The sequence below is a fragment of the Danio rerio genome, chromosome 5 (assembly GCF_049306965.1).
Source record: "Danio rerio strain Tuebingen ecotype United States chromosome 5, GRCz12tu, whole genome shotgun sequence".
In the NCBI taxonomy this organism is placed as follows: domain Eukaryota; kingdom Metazoa; phylum Chordata; class Actinopteri; order Cypriniformes; family Danionidae; genus Danio; species Danio rerio.
In genome coordinates, this window is record NC_133180.1 from 35,047,553 (window position 1) to 35,065,664 (window position 18,112).

The window sequence follows — 18,112 nt, forward strand, 5'->3', positions numbered from 1 at the left end:
ACTGTAATTTGACGTCTATAATTTTATGGCAAATATCTGTAATTTAGCGTCTGTTATTTTCTGGCAAATTTCAGTAATTTAACGACTGTTATTGTACGGCAAATTTCAGTAATTTAACGTCTGTTATTTTATGGCAAATTTCAGTAATTTAACGGCTGTTATTGTACGGCAAATTTCTGTAATTTGACGTCCATTATTTTACCGCAAATTTCAGTAATTTAACGTCTGTTATTTTATGGCAAATTTCAGTAATTTAACACCTGTTATTGTATGGCAAATTTCTGTAATATAATGTCTGTTATTTTATGGCAAATTTCTGTAATTTAACACCTGTTATTTTACGGCAAATTTCTGTAATTCAACGTCTGTTATTTTACGGCAAATTTCTGTAATTCAACGTCTGTTATTTTACAGCAATTTCTGTAATTTAACGTCTGTTATTTTTCAGTAAATGTGTGTAATTTAACGGCCATTATTTTATGGTAAATTTCTGTAATTTAACATTTGTTATTTTACTGCAGATTTCTGTGCTTCAACGTCTATTATTTTATGGCAAATTTCTGTAATTTAATGTTCGTTATTTTTCAGTAAATGTCTGTAATTTAACGGCCATTATTTTATGGTAAATTTATGTAATTTAACGGCTGTTATTTTATGACAAATTTCTGCAATTTAACGTCTGTTATTTTTCAGTAAATGTCTGTAATTTAACGGCCATTATTTTACGGTAAATTTCTGTAATTTAACAGCCGTTATTTTACATTTTTTCCAGCACCCCAGCTGCTAGAAAAAAGAACGTGAAATTACGGATCTTTTCATGGTGTACTGTAGATATTATAATTAAAGGAAAGGTTTGTGTTAGGACTACATTGCTGAATAAGAATGTTAAAAAGATGTTGAGCCAGCAACATGTCTTACTTGGCAAATATAAAGATGTTTTCATAAATAAGTCTCATCACACCATGGGATATTAGTTTTCATTACTGCATGACAGTCAAGACCCACTAGAAAAATCGGCTGGGGTTTTTACATCATTTGATCTATGACATGCTCCGCGAAGGTCAATAAAGCCACGTTGACATGCTGGATTAAAATGCCAGTTAGCAAAAAAAAAAAAAAAAAAAACCTTGTGAGCATTGATTGTACTGAAATGAAAAGTAAAAAAAAATTATTAGGACGAATTTAAGTTTGTTGTAATTTCATCATTAAGTTATGGGTTCTTTGTTGTTATTAATCTGAAATTCATTGTAGAAGAAGCATCAATGCAGGAATGTGCTTCAAAACTGATGACTCGATTGTGGCCAGAATTGTGTAGTTGTGTACTGTACAATGCTTAAATCATCCGCCACTGACACAGATATTACCTGCAATCATATCCTGGAAAGCATCTGAGAAGTAAATGTAAATATGTTTTGGCTGTCTCTCCAGATTCAGATTCAACTATTATGTTCTGTTACCACCCAAGCTTTTATAACTCCTCTGAAGGTTTTGTGGCTCTGTAGTTCTGCATTTCTTTTATCGTTAGCAAGAATGATGGCACAGCACGCTTCCCATTTCCCCCTCTGTCACTTTGATGATTGATCGTTTTTAGCTTTCAAAACCTCTGTCAGATTTTTTTAATAGCTGAGCTTTCTCTAATGGCCCAGTTGCCCATAGATTTCTGCTCGGTGAGGCATTCATCGACGTGCTGATTATAAAGCAACCCCTGATCAATACACAAGCCAGTTTACATAGAGGTGGTGACAAATCTTAGAGAGAAAACAGAATGTTTTTTTGTTTGTTTCTTTCACTCAATCTTCTTGAGGTGCTCTGTCTTTTTTCTCATTCTCTCATTCTTTGTATTTCTCCTCTGCTTATTTTAACGAGAAAATGAGTGCACATTCACTTCTAATCTGAATAAAAGGAAAATCAATGCAGTCAAATCCTTAACCGCACGCACACAAATACGCACACACACACCTCCCTCACTGACATATTGTTAAATTAAAATGTGAAAGGGAAAATGACTCATTTGATTGCTCGTTTACGACTCCTTGAATTTTCAAGGAGATGAGCTGAATTCTGTGGATGTTATGAAGATGAGCTGACCTTTGTAAATGTGGCAGACATGACTTATGAAGCATGTTCTTCATTATGGCAACTTGCCTTTTTCAGTCTAGACAGATACTATTTAAAAGGCCCTTCAGGTCAACTCCTCAGGCCAAGGAAAAGCTACCACTGTGAGCCTGCAAATACATCAGACAGTGCACCAGTTTTATTAATTCCCAAGTAGTTTAAACTTTAGCCTGAAAAAAAAGAATTACTTTTGATTTATTAAATTTTTTCTGCATAGAAATTGTTAAGATTGATTTATGATTTGCAGTAACCCTGTGGCTTAGCAAACTGTGACATTCAGCATGTCTTCTTTTATTTTGTTTAAATTCTTAGGTGTCTGTTGAAGTTTTTACATTTAGTCCTTTAGCAGGTGCTTCTATCCAAAACAGCATACAAAAGAAGAATATCGAGAGTGTTTTATCACAAAAGAGACGACAATGGTTAAATAGTGCTATTTTAAGTTTCAAGTGTAAACTGGGGTAGCATAGAAGTTAGAGCAGAATATAAAAAGTAGAAGAATATATAGGGAAAGAAGAAAGGTATGGAGTGAGCTAGACCCACATGCAGATTTTTAGCTCATCGTCATGTCTATTTATTTACTTGTGTAAATATGTGTAAAATTAAATTTATTCAGTTTTAAAATTAATTTCACTAAAATTATTGTGATTATAATAATTGTATTATTAAAATGTTCATATGATTTATTAACAATACTGTTTGTAAAGTAATATGTCTTTCTGTCTGATATATTATACAAGAGATGTGCTTTGTTTACCAAATAAGTTGATCTAATTGTATTTGTACTGTATATTATTGAATAAAAGGTAAAAATTATGATTTTATTTATTTCATATATTAAGTTTTTAGCTATGATATTTCTCAAAATCATTCCGCATAAATCCGCAATTTTTTTTTTACAAAATTGTCTGCAGAAATAGCAAAAAAAAATATCTGCAGATTCTGTCTGGCCCTAGCTCTAACAAAACCTATTTCTTTCGACTATTGTGTTGATTAGGTTTCGGCTATGCCAAAAGAATGATAAACACTTTCAGATATTACTGTATGTCTTAAAAATATTTATTTTTAAAAATGCATCAGTAAAAAGTATATGGTAGATCCGCATACTCTCATCTCTCTGACTCTTGCACCAGGTTACACGTTTGTCACTATAGACACTTACTAAATCACTGCATGTCTCTTGGAAACATTGTGCATTTCAAATTGTGCTTCATGCAAGTGAGTGGGCTTGACAAACCACCTGTAGAAACACTCTTCTCTCTTACGCACCTCACACTTTATCTAAACTCTATCATGAACTCAATGAGGAAAACAATGTTTACTATAAATGTACCAAGATCATGTTGCACTGCTTGCTTCAGCCTTAAATATCTCTTGCACAATATTAAACCTTAAATACCTCTTTTGCACAGTATTCACCTTTAATACCTCTCTCGCACAATATCCTTCACAACATTGTTCAGTCTCACTTAAAAGTACTTGTATAGCCTGTCTTATGTGTATAGTAAAGTATCTTATAGTATATGTCATGCATAGGTTTAATAGCTCTTATGTTTAGTGTTGTGTTTGTATTTATGATTAATTTATGTAGCACCGTTGTCCTGCGATACACAACATTTCAATCCTCGGTATGTCCACTTGACTTGACTTGATACTATGTACAAATGTATTAGTATGTGCATTATGTTTTCCATATATAGTAGAGACTGGAGCATAAAAATACATCATTATTACTATTTTATTTATTTATTTATTTTATTCATTTATTTTATAAATTTAACATAAAAGTAAAGTTTAAAAATTAATCATTAATATATGTTCATAGTACAATCTAAAATGACTTTAGTAAACATTTGCTGTATATTTATCTATTTTCTACTCATTGTTTGGTTTTGTTTGGTTTGCTGTTGGTGTTTTTTTCGTGTTATTATTGTGCTGGGGTGGATATTTTAGAGTTAATCAGTGTTTCTTCCCGCACTGAAAATATTTTGGCCACTTCCAAAATGAATCTTTGTCTCTTCAAAGCTACATTTTATGATTTAATGTGCTGTCTGGGGATGTAGATGACTGCTGCTGTCCTTGTGATGGCGGTATGGTGCATATGATGACTGTGAAAGAGCATATCCTTTCTATTCACACTTTTTAAAAAGGACCTATTATGTCTAGAAGTCTCAGGTGTTGCCAAATTGTGTCTGTGAAGTTTCAGCTTAAAATATCCCAGGGAGCATTATTATACCATGCCGTATATGGTCCTTGGATTGATTTTATTTTTGCTTTAATGTTCTGTTTCAAAATGCAAATGAGCTGCTTCTCCCACTGCATTCTCTGAAAAGGGAAGGGCATATACAGTAGGTGCGTCTGTTACTCCAGTAACAACAAACAACATATCTGTATGGATTTTTAAGCCTTGTCAGTTTAAACTCATATACCTTGTGGTCTTCTGAGGGCATAGACACATACACACAAACATAAAGAAACACACAATACACAACATTTCCAGGTAACACAACACATGATTATTAATGTTCTCTGTCCACTTACTCATAAGATTACAAATGCACATCAAATACACGTAAAGCTATAACAGTCCAATTACATGCACACAAAAATTACTTAATGTTGGTTAATATGCCTATTGATGTCAACTGAATTACCAGGTTTATTATTAGTTTGTTTGATTTGTGAAACTATTAACAATAACTAGTAAAACTGTTATCAAAATTAACACAATCAGTCCTCGTCCCCTTGGGCAGGACTTATTAAAATTTAAAGTTGACTTGTACATTTTTGGAAGAAATCTCTTCTTGTGTGTGAGCTAGAAACCGCTTATGCAGGGAATAGCTCACTTTGGAGTGGATTTTGTGCTTTATAAGTTGCAGCTGTTTAAACAGCAATGTTGCACACAAAAAAATCAAAAGTGCAAAGAGCATAAAAAGTATCAATTTAAAACTTCATTTCTGGGATTGAACACATTTTACTTTCTCTTTTTAAAAAATATTTTTTGTTTTATGTAATTTTTAATAACATTCTGTTTCTTTAATTCGTTTCAGAACTGAATATTAAAGGGGACCAAGTAGGCAAAAATCACTCTTATAAGGGGTTTAAATTTAATTTTCAAGGTGTGGCAGCAGTCTGTGAATATAACCAGCTTCTGGTGGTAAAAATGTATCAATCATTTATTCATTCTTTTTCCTGTCGGCTTAGTCTTTTTATTAGTCCGGGGTCGCCACAGTGGAATGAACTGCCAAATTATCCAGCAGGTTTTTACACAGCAGATGCCCTTCCAGCCGCAACCCATCTCTAGGAAACATTCACTCACACTCATACACGATGGACAATTTAGCCTACCCAATTCACCTGTACCGCATGTCTTTGGACTGTGGGGGAAACCGGAGCACCCGGAGGAAACCCACGTGAATGCAGGAAGAACATGCAAACTCCACACAGAAACGCCAACTGAGCCAAGGTTCAACCAGCGACCCAGTGACCTTCTTGCTGTGAGGCGACAGCACTACCAAATGCACAACTACATTGCCAAAAATGTATTAATTTATTTTTTTATAATCACATTTCATGAACATAAAACACTGCAGAACCACTTTGATTGACATTCTCCCTTTGTACATGTCATCAGAATAGAAAAGTCCTGCCCATTAGGGACAATCTCTCCCTCATTGTCATAGGACATTAACCTTGTTTTGAATCTGCTGCTGTGCTGACACATAGGCATTTGTAGCCCCGTCCTCTTTTGAAAATAACACAATCTCATTTGAATTTATAGCGACTGAGTTATTTTTATTATTAGGGTATTTTGAGCTAAAACATCTCATACATACTCTAGGGATGCATCAGAGTACACATTGTAAAAAGAGGCCTAATAGGTCCTCTTTAAAAATTGTTAAATAATCTGTATAAAAGTTTGAGCATTTTAATTACTTGCACTTGCCTCCTTTGCCATAGTAAGCTACCGCAATATAGCATTAAATGACATCAGTGCTTAATAACAGCACTCAAAAAAATGATATGTTGGCGTTAATTAACTTTTTTTTGTCCACTGGTTCCACGTAACTGAGTTAAGTTACCTTTAAGAAAGAATATTAATTTTAGTGAACTTAAGTTAGTTACATAAAGGTAATGTAATGTTGTTTAGTTCAATCAACGTAACATTTATAATTTAGCTTTAATCAATGTAGTTATTAAAGTTCAATTATTCTAAAATTGATATTGTTATGTTTAACCAAATAAAAAAACAGTTTTCGTTTCATTGAGTTTATTCAAAAGCATTTTTACAGTTTTACACATTTTCCAGCAATAAAATGATTATCAAAATCCAAATACTGTCTTTATCTGTATCTTCACTTATTACAATAAGTTAAAATATTAATACTAGTAAAAATAATAGTAATACAAGTATGAAGCAAATTGAAAACAATAAATGATTTAAAAAATATGCTTACAAAAACATCATAAAATACACTTTTCATAATAATACTTTTCATATATTACAAAAAACATTCAAAAATAATATTCTGCCTTCAAATGATATATCAAAAATATACATAGAAAAATTAAGTCTTCTTTTGTAAACTATACTGTACCTTCTTTACACTGAAAAAGCAGATAACACTTCAGTTGTTCAAAGAAAGATTAACATTTTAAAGCAAAGTAACACGAAAAGCACTAAACCATAAATTAGACCAACCATCACAGAACATGCATTAGCTACACACATTCATCTCTCTGACACTTGCACCATTTATGCACATTTGCACCAGACACTTTCTTACAAGCACTCCCTATATCTAAAAAACAAAACATTGTGCATGAAGTCTGCTTCACACAGGTGTGTGGGCTTGACAAACCACATGTAGAAGCATTCTTAATTCTTAAAAGTTTTTGTATAATTAGCACATCTTGGGTGTATCGCCTCTTCCTGTTGATTTGCTGAATGTCTCCTCAATTGTAAGTCACTTTAGATAAAAAAAAGTCTGCTAAATGTTAATGTAACTACTGTAGATTCATAAGGTGGTGTTGCACATCAAGGTTTGCGCTTCATCATGCCCAGCATCCTAAAAAAAAGTCAGGTAAAAAAAATAAAACATTTACCAACAGATCAAAGGTGAAAGGAGGAATTGGTTTAAGAGGAAAATACAAAATGTTTAAAAAAAATAAATAAATAGCTTACCATGTACTCCCTCACTTAGGGGCTTTGAGGATGCATTCACACCTTTTTTCCACTGGTGATGTTGAAATGACATGAAATGACAATTAGTAATTTACTAAATAATTAGTAGTTAAAATTACTAGTAATTTTTACTGTACATCATTTTAATGTGTGTATAGGCATCTAAAGACATAGTACCTGGATGATCCACAGTCTCCTCAGCCAGATATGGGACTTTAGAGGTTGAGCTGTAAACCTGTGAAGGAGAAAATAGATGTGAGTGAGCAAAGATTTAAAATAATAAAATATAATAATACAAATAGCAAACTACTAAACTTAAAAATTTAAACGTGTTAGATGACCAAACAAATAAGCTTACATTAAATATGTCATCATGCTAGATGTCATGCTATTTAAGTTTCACATATGCTTGTCAAGATTTTTTTTTTTAAGTTAACAGGCTTGAATACAATTAGATAATAAATAACAATGTGCCAACACCACATTTTAATTAATATTATGTAAGTTATCAAAATTGGCATTCAAACTTGACAAACTGCTTGACACTCATTTAAAATAAAGACTATCAAATCAAATAAAAAATCAAATCACTTTTATTGTCACATTATCAGCAGCACGTGTGCTATGATGAGTGAAAAGCTTAGACTAAGTTATTCTAACATGACTATTCCTTACTACCAACGTTTGCAACTTTATTTTGGGGGAGTTAATATATACCAAGTATAAAATTTCACAGGAATGCAAAACAAACTATACATTTATCTGTCTATAATGTGGAAAAGACACAGGGAACATGGCAATTTCATAGCAATACTATACACAAACACAACATAGTATTACAAGAGAGTACATTTATGATTCAAATGTTGTCACAGCCTCAGTATAAATACATAAAAAGTAAAAAAAAATCTCACCTGTGTGTCCACATTGGGGAAAGCTTTGTGCACGTTCTCAATTTGTACTGTAATCTTCATCTTTTGATTCCCATAATATGGCGCCGAGCTGAGAGTGATCGTTGTGGTTTGAATCTTCTAACTTCCTGTGTTGTTTTGAAACTGCGCATGTGCAGATATTACTCCACCTATTGACCAAAATGCAGTACTGCAGAAGCAACACAACTCCCTTTCATTCATGTTACATAAGTGAGCTGTTTAAATGTGAAAACTTACTTTTTCTCATTTTTTCCAACACAACACTTTTATTTTTAATACACAAACATAAGCAAATTGTTTAATTTAAACATAGTTACATTCTTTGGACCAACTAAAGCCATAATTCATTTTTTTGAGTGAGGTTAGAATCTATTACTGAACTGATACAGAACAGTCTGCAATTAAACAATTAATTTTGACACCCCTAATGAATATTAAGCAGTTTCCAGTGTGGCTATTTTATCAATATATGCAAAAGTGTTATATTAATAAAACACTTTACTCGCTTTGCTTCAGCTTAGTCCCTGATTTATCAGCGGTCACCTCGGCGGGATGAACCGCTAAATACTCTAGCATATGTTTTACTGGCCCATCCTTCCCCAACCCACACATTCTCCCATTCATACATTACAGCCAGGTCAGTTTTTCCAATTCACCTATGTCTTTGGACTGTGGGTAAAACTTCAGCACCCAGAGAAAACCCATGCAAACACAACATACACAGAAATGTATCCTCCTGGTCCAGCTGTGACTCCAACTAGTGATTACGCATTCTTATGCATTCACTGAGACTTAAAAATATAAAGGATTTTTGCCCAAAATGGGTTGATTTGAGTATCATGTAGCAAAGTACTCTAAAAGTAATGTTCTATACTATTTATTTTTGATTATAGTGAATAGCTCACAAGCAGTTCACATGAATAATGTGCATTGTACGGTGTTTTACTGTACATTTTTGACCCAAGAAAAAACCCTAAAGTTTTTCAGCCTTGAAAATAGATATGAACTGCAAATAGCTGACACTAAATGATTGAATGCAGAGCACTAGTTTCATTGCTTGCCTAAGGCTGTTTATTCATTGCTTAAGGTATCGATCTAATATTTAGCTTTAAGGTACCACTTTAAGGCAGGTACCAAAGTGAAAAGGTTTCTGCTGATCCTCAACTATAAGTCAGGCAAATTAAGCAACTGCAACTCCTTTCTCATGAAACGTCATTCCTTGTGCCAATTAATTGTGAAATGGATTAAAGAATATGTAATCAACAATAGCAACTCTTTCAACTTGAAAAGCACTTGCTGATCTTAAAGTCAGTGCTTTGTTTTTGTATTAGGATGGACACCAGTAATGTTTTTTTCCAAGGTATACATCGATACAAAATCAGAAATTTCCTAATTAAACAATGCCTTGATCATTGTTTAGTCTATTGTTTGGGTTGCTAATTTCAATTTCTGCAATAGTAATACACAAATAAGAGGTGTATCCTGACACGTGGTCGACCCTGTCTGTCTTTTCTCTGAAACCATCCATATTTCATCAGCTTTAATACCAGCAGACAGCATCCTGCCTTTAATATTAGCATTTAATCCTAGTATGTCTCCTACTGTGCTTTCACAGAAGAAGAAAAAAACAGACACAGACACCCTTTTCCACTCTTAAACCTCTGATGGAGAAAAAAAAATGGAAAAAAAAAGGAAGGAAGTTTGAACTCCAAATCAGATGACAGAAATGAGAGGCCCCGTGGGTTATATTTCCATTCTGAGAATAATTTGACAGAAGGGGGAAAAAAAGGTCAAAAAGGGAAAGAATAACGCTCAAATAAACTGCGGGATGCTCTTTACTGTCATGTCTGCTATACGAAACCTTTTTAAAAAGGTTGAAGAACATCTATAAATTTTCATTTAGGGTTTTTTGAACATGGTATAATACAATATTTAGACATGATTTTCAAATAGATGTTTGTTATGTTTATTTTTATAGACTATGTTCAAATGTTTGGATAAAACACTTATCTTTTTTTGTTTGTTTTAAAAGTATGACTTATATCTAAAATGAAACAAAGTGTCCAGTTTAGCTTAAATAATGTGTCGGTGCTCTTTAGGTAAGGGATTCATCAGAATAAACAGCAAAAATCAGTCCAAGACACTCAAAAAATGTGAAAAAAAAATCTTAAAACGTTTTATTCACATGGCTAATCCTTAAAAAAACCTACGTGTTTCAGTAAAGAACTGCCTTAAATAGGGTAACGATATACAGGGTAAGGGTACCCTGATGAAGGCAGTTCTTTGCCGAAATGCGTACACTGTAAAACTCTAAAATTTAAGGTAAGTCAAACTGTTTGAGAAAACCGATTTCAACAAAGCATTTAATTTCAAAAACGAATCCTAATGAGTACTGTGTCCATTTGAGTAAATAAAAATCCATTTGAGTACTGTAATCCGTTTGAGTAAATGAAGAAATTTGAGCACAGTAAAACCCGATAAACGAAGAGAACTAAAACCAACTGAGTACTGTAAAACCCAATAAGTTAAGGCTACTCAAACCGTTTAAGGAAAACTGATTGCAACAAACCATTTGAGTTTAAAAAAAAATCTGTATGAGTTCTGTAAACTTACTCCATTTAAGTTGAAATAATGAGGGATTTAATGAACTCTTTACCTTCAACACTGAATTCAAAACTCTTTTCAAATTAGTAGAATTAACTTTCAGTAAATTTAGAGTTAACTACAATCATTACATTTGATAAAGTTGACTGTTGGTTTTTTTTTTTTTTTAGGATTTGCCATGTGAACAAAGGTTTTAAATTTCTTTCCACATTTTTTGATTTAGACTTTTGTTTTTTATGCCTTATATCTATGTAATTTAGCTCATATATAATATAAATCTATATAAATGCAGTTATTTTGCATATTCTGTTTCTATTTTTTTTCCAATCCTGATATAAAAATCATGGTTCACGGACATCATTTGACATTTATCAACAAAAACTTCACCCAAATGTTCACTGAATGCCAACATATTAGAACGACTGAAAGCTCATTTGACTTTGAAGACTTTTTTCTTTAGTTTTAAAGAACTCCTCTGACACAACATTTACAACCAGCCTCAGCTCCACAGGTATCAGCCTAATCATCGGATCAGATTAGCATCTAATTCATTGTAGTTTATTTCAAAGTGTGTTGTTGTAAATTACTTCACACGCCTGATGTTGATCAGTTAAAATATGCATACTTTACCTTTTTCATCATTGCTAAACAAATTGGCTGGGATAAAAAACACTCACCTTGTAACCGGATACTTGATGGTTTCCTGCAAAGTAATGGATTACTTCAAAGGGAGATATTTGTATGTATTTTTTTTAGTCTGAACGCTATTATTATATTTTTCCCCACCAACAAAATCCACGCTGAAGATGAAAGTTGTCCTGTGAATTCAAATTTAATTTGTTCAGTCATCCATTAAATCGGCATGCATGCTCTCTCTCTCTCTCTTTCTCTCTCTCACACTCACACACAAACACACATACATACACACACACACACACACACACACACACACACTCTCTCTCTCTCTTTTTCTCTCTCTCTCTCTCTCTCTCCCTCTCCGGTTGAGGCTGGAGAGCTGGGTGTTAAATTGGAACACCAGCTTTGAATGAGAATGAGAGATAGAGCGCATAAAGCGAGCAGCACACAGTGAACTTAAGCAATCAAATTAAAAACAGTTATTCAGTTTGAAATGAGGGACAAGCCTCTTCCTGATGCATTCTAATCATAAAGACCCTCCTGGCTGAGACCCACGTAAGAGGGGAAGAGAGGAAGATGGCAGAAGGATGGAGAGAATGTATAAAATGGTGCACTTCATGATGAAAAAAAAACAGAAAATGCAATTGAGAGGCGAATGGCTGTGGGGCGGGGGTGAATAATTCACAGAAGTGCAGTACAAAAAAAGTCTGGCTCTAAACTCTTCAAAGAAGAAAAAGAAATTAAAACAGAAGATTGAAGACAGAGACTATTTCTTCATTTTCACTGTCATTAGTCAGCAGTTTTTTTATGAACTCATCAGACAAACCGGTAGAAGCAAATGAAGACTAATTAAGTGCTTGCTGCCGTTTGCACGATGAACCGCCAATAAATGATCTAATAATTAACCTTTCAAAGCATACTTCCATCCTGCCATGTAAATAATATCTCAAAGATTAACTCGCTTGAGACAATTAGCCAGGGTTCAGCTGGCATTAATCAAGAAAATATGACAGGCCAAAAAATTATTTATTTTTTTATTATGATCTGCTTTCCCTTTGAATGTCACTGCCATGGAGAAGAGAATTATTTTGATTATAGTTGCAACCCTTTTTAATGGAATATTGAACGCTTATATTTGACACTTCAATATGAAGGTGTTTTGTTTTTGAATGAACACTAAGGTACATTTAGTGAGATTTTACCAGAGCGTGCCCATCATAGAAGAAAATGGTAGCATGTTCATTTTAATTGTTGGATAGAGCTGGGTAATAAAAATGGTTAAAGCTACTTCATGTGGATGTTACAAGATGTGATGTAGCAAAGATGTAGTTATCGTAGTTATTCATGAGTCTGGATGATTATCCTTTGAGAAAACTCTTTGCTTAATTATTCATGATGACACCATGTATTGCTGTGCATGCATTGACCAGCTTTGTGTGGTAGATTGTGTGCAGTAAATGAGAATTGTGGATTGCAAATACAATATTTGTGTTTCCACATGTCATCAATTGTCACTCATGACAAAAATGTCAAAAACCTTTGACAAAATAATTGGAGTTCACTTAACTGGTCTTTTCATCTCTTTGATATAACCGTGGAAATGTTTATATTAAAAAAGAATTCATATTCTAAATGTGCCTTAAAGGAATAGTTCACCGAGAACCAAAAAAAAATTGTCATCATTGCTCGAATACTATAGTACTCCACCTTGTCACAAACCTGTTTGTATTACTTTCCTCTGTTGAACACAAAAGTAATTAGTTTAAAAAATGTAAAAACTGATAATCACTGACTTCCATAGTATTTGTTTTTTCTACTATGAAAGGCATTCATTCTTTTGCGGCTTAGTCCCTTTATTAATCAGGGGTCACCACAGCTGAATGAACCGCCAACTTATCCAGCACATGTTTTACGCAGCGGATCCCCTTCCAGTCGTAACCCAACACTGGGAAACACCCACACACTCACATACACTACGGCCAATTTAGTTTATTTAATTCACTGTACTGCAGGTCTTTGGACTGTGGTGGAAACAGGAGCACCTGGAGGAAACCAACACAAACATGGGGCGAACATGCAAACTCCACACAGAAATCCCAGCTGACACAGCCGGGGCTTGAATCAGTGACCTTCTTGCTGTGAGGCGATTTTGCTACCCACTGCGCCACTGTGCTGCCCACAATGGAGGTCAATGGTTACCAATTTCTAACATTCTCTATAATAGTGTCTTTTGTGTTCAACACAAAAAAGTCTGTTAAAAGTTCAGAGCCACTTGAGAGTGAGTAAAGGGTGTAAAAACATTATTTTTGGAGGGGTAATCGATTCCTTTATAAGTTTAATAACTTTTTCATTTATTTGAACATAAAATGATAGCAGTTTTGGAGTGTACTGTGTGTGTTTGTCTAATGCACATTGAGCTAACAAATCTCTTTAAATACACATTGATTTTGTTACATGCAATGGTACATTGTAGTGTGCATTTGTGGTAAGCTTTAATACAGTGAGAATGAAATAAAACTGGCGACACTGTGGCGCAGTGGGTAGCGCTATCGCCTCACAGTAAGAAGGTTGCTAGTTCAAGCCTGGACTGGGTCAGGTGGCATTTCTGTGTGGAGTTTGCATGTTCTCACTGTGTTGGCATAGGTTTACTCAGAGTGATCCGGTTTCCCCCATAAGTCCAAAGATATGCACTATAGGTGAATTGAATAAGTTAAATTGGCTGTAGTGTATGAGTGTGAATGCAGCAGTGTATGGGTGTTTCCCAGTGATGTGTTGCGGCTGAAAGGGCATCGGCTACATAAAAGATGTGCTGGACAAGTTGGTGGTTCCTTCCGCTGTGGCGACCCCAGATTAGTAAGGAGACTAAGCCGAAAAAGTGAATGAATGAATGAAATAAAACTGACTAAACTAAAATGTTGCTGTTTTATATGTCTTCCCTGTTTTCTCCACAGTTAAGCACAGCTAATTTGACACCATTTTTTCACATCAGTAGTGAGAACTAACCAGTGTAAAATGTAAAAAACAACAACATATTTTTGCCTCTAATTTTTGGGACAGTAGACACCAGACAGGAACAAAGAACATGGAACAGTCAACAAAGGAATTGAGTCATGAACAGTCATTTTAGTTTTAGCAAGTAAATTTTGGGGAATTAAATTAGCTCCTACTTTAGAGCAGGGTTTAATTCATCAATTCATCGGCATGTGCTCAGTACAAAACACATTCACAATATTTTGAACTGTTATGGGGAATTCACACAGAACATGTTATTCCATTCAAATGCAATACTTTTTCTTTTTTTCTAAGCCAACACACTCTTGACGGAAGCACATTACCTTTACATCGTTTAAGATGCCATATCTGTTCATTTCGAGGAAAAAGAAAAAGGCACTTTAAAACATTTCTGAACGTTGCCGCTTACATTTTTAAACACAAAAACACTTTCTGTGTAATTGATCCCTTTTAAAACACCCATGTAGAAAGCTAATGTTAGTAGCATTTACCTCCTGACTTTGTCTGCCGTGTTGTGCTCTTTTCTCAGCCTTGATGAGACTCTATGTAGTACTAAAGGTTATATTTAGATCTCCTATTTGCTAATTCAGTCACATAACTTCATACATCTTTGTTTAATCCGCATTACAGTTAAAACACAGCTTTGATCATGGTGTCCTCCATCCTCAGTTGTTAATTTTGTTAAAAGTTTTTATGTCAGTTGTAGGCCAGATTATGTCACCTCAGAGTTTCCACTGATGGCACAAATACAAGCAGGAAAATGGTCCAGGGGGAACTTAGTTCTCAGGAAAATTGGACTAGTTCCTATAACAGAGTTCCTGTAATTAACTGATAAAAAAGCTTTATATTTAAATATAGCTACATAAGAAGCAATTGCATGTTGACATGCTGACAATGAACCTGTTGCCAAAGCTATTTATTTCCTAATCAGACTTAATGAATATGCTTTTTGACATTCTTTTGCATACATGTACAATTATGGATTAGCAACATCTCTTAATAGTCTCCTCGTGGCTTATGAAGTCAAACAAGTGCTGTTAATACCAACCCAGGGCACTATCTTTCATGGCACAGGGTTTGTGCCAGTAAGCTCAGCTGTGAAGTGGCAATATGATTAATCATGGTACTGTAAAATGCGGTGAGATGACAGAACAGTTGCTAACACAGTCCTGACAGAGGCAGATAAAACGTGTAGAGAAAGACATGCATGTCTTTTCTGTTCTGTTGGCTCAAAACGGCCCACCTGGTAACTAATATTTATCCGCCTTAAATTAGTTCCCAGATTGTTTAAATAAGTCAATCTAGTGCACTGAGTAGACATTTTTTAGGCAAGTGTTCAATGTAATTGTATTACAGTTCTAAATAAGAACTGTTCTGTTCCTAATAAGATGCGTTTAGGTGGACTGGATCACAGATAGATGAATGAGATACATCTGCTGGAATAAAATCCTTTTTTTCACTTTTAACTCCTTTGCTGATTTACTTTTAAATGTGCTTTATGTAAGACTGTATGTATAGGCTTTTTTTGCTTTTTCAATCTAAAATGACTAAATAAGCTCAAGCTCGTTACATGTAAAAGTGAAAGAAGACAACAGAAAATGATACAGAGAGCACCAGCTTTGAATTTCACTCCAATTGCGAACAAACTTTGCAAAATGTTGTGGTTTGTGTTAGGATCAAGGTAAAATGCGTGTTTTTTTTTCTTGTTATTTATTTGCTATTTTGTTATAAATGTGTTATATACCTTTTTTAGCATCATAAGAAACTTACAATTACAGACAGCAAAGTGTAAACCCAGCCTTTCCAACATGCTTCAAACACATTGCAAATATGTTTTATAATTTTGCCCCATATGATATAATTCTGATATTGTTATGAATAATATTTAAAAATCATCAGAAAACTGCCATAATCGCCCACAATGCATGTCTGTATAAAAGTCTGAAAAGGGAATTTGCCAAACCTTCTCCTATAAAACTATTTATTTGTATTGATTTAATTTCTAAAATGTCATATAATGTTTACCTTTTATTTGTATTTAAACTTCATACAAATAAGAAATGCAAAATAAACATAAATAAATCAAATAAACATAAATCTCTGAATAGCCGAATTACTATCTTCACCTTCAAACTATAACATAGATGGATTATCCTTATACTGTACATTGATATAAGAGACTGCTTCAGCCAGGATTAGAATAAAATAGTTTTGATTTGATCTGATTTGATAAAGTAAAATAAAAATAAAGATTAAACTATAACAAAAACATGTTGTATATACTTATTTTCTGACAGAGCTGGTGTTGGGGATGGTGTTAATGCAGACCATTTTGCTAATGTAGACTGCAGCTCTTCACAAGAAGTTTGGCCAGAGGAGAAATTGTCTTTTCCAACTGAGCCTTTTACTTTTGTCAACTGATGAAGTTTTGTTTCTCGTCACTGTTGCCACTGCTTGCATGGTTTGAGACTTTGTATCAATGGATTTGCTCTTCAGTGTGCTGCAATTCAGCAGTGAAATTAAACCACACTTGACTGAACTAAACTGAACTTGAACTCTGAAAACTGGACTGACATAGTTACAATGTAGTAGTACTTTTATGTGAAGCTGCTTTGACACAGTTTACATTGTAAAAGCACTAGAGAAATAAACATGAATTGAAATTGAATAAAGAAAAAAAATGCCCCATCTTTTCTAGTTCAGTGTTTCTCAACCATGTTCCCAGCTCTGCACATATTCCATGTCTCTTTAACAAAACACTCCTGATTCAGATTATCAGCTCATTAGATAAAGACTGAAAGACCTGAAATGGGTGTGACAGACAAAGGAGACATCTGAAACATGGATTGTTGGTGGTCCTACAGGAACGTGGTTGAGAAACACTACTGTGAGGGTCAAAAAGACAAATATCAGCATTTCCCACTTGCTAGTTAACTAGCTAGTGCTGCTAAGTGTCATAAACTCCTCTGATTGGCCATGATGCTGTATCTATATCGAAATGTAAATACATATTAAAAAATATATATATACTATGTTTAAACATGCCCTAAAACACTATGCCATTACACAATAGTAGTAGTAGTAGTAATAATAATAATAATGAAAAAATTAATAATAATAATAATAATAACATAATAATTAAATGGTTATTTACTATTACTTATGTCAGATGTCTGAGCTGGCTTCTAGAGCCTGGATGAATAAATGAGTGAAATGATTCTAAATGACAGTTGAGGACCAGTTTGACACCTGTACTTAAATACAGCCCTGCAAGCTGAGTTTTAAAGATCAGCAGACACTGAGGATCAGTGGAGCTTACTAGCAGAGCCCTCTACAGTGTACAGTGCATTAGTAAAGGGTCAAAGCAAATCAACTAACCTTTCTGCTGTTCTGCTCCAAAACCCATAAGCAAACCCTGCCTCCATATGCAGATGATTTACTGAAGTGTAACCTCATAATTTGGCTGACCCGGAGCACTCTATGCACACAAATGGTCAAACGTTTGGGTCATTAAGATTTTATTAACGTTTAAATCATCATGTGTTCTTCTCATATATATTTTACATTTCATCTGAATAAACCAGTAAATTTGTAAAATGATATTGCTTTTTTTAATATAATTTGTTCTTGG

At 33.9% G+C, this 18,112-nt stretch overlaps 1 protein-coding gene and 1 long non-coding RNA gene across 2 annotated transcripts in view; one reads left to right on the forward strand and one right to left on the reverse strand.

Annotated features, from left to right (window-relative positions):
* Positions 1 to 18,112, forward strand: part of lamc3 (laminin, gamma 3) — a 136,138-nt gene that overhangs the window by 17,424 nt on the left and 100,602 nt on the right. The gene's annotated exons all lie outside the window — the stretch shown is intronic.
* On the reverse strand, positions 6,366 to 11,807 carry LOC141385841 (uncharacterized). Its single transcript, XR_012406930.1, has 5 exons — positions 11,620 to 11,807; positions 8,212 to 11,536; positions 7,475 to 7,532; positions 7,298 to 7,349; positions 6,366 to 7,181 (listed from the first exon to the last, which is right to left on the reverse strand). It is a non-coding gene; the product is annotated as an uncharacterized lncRNA (long non-coding RNA).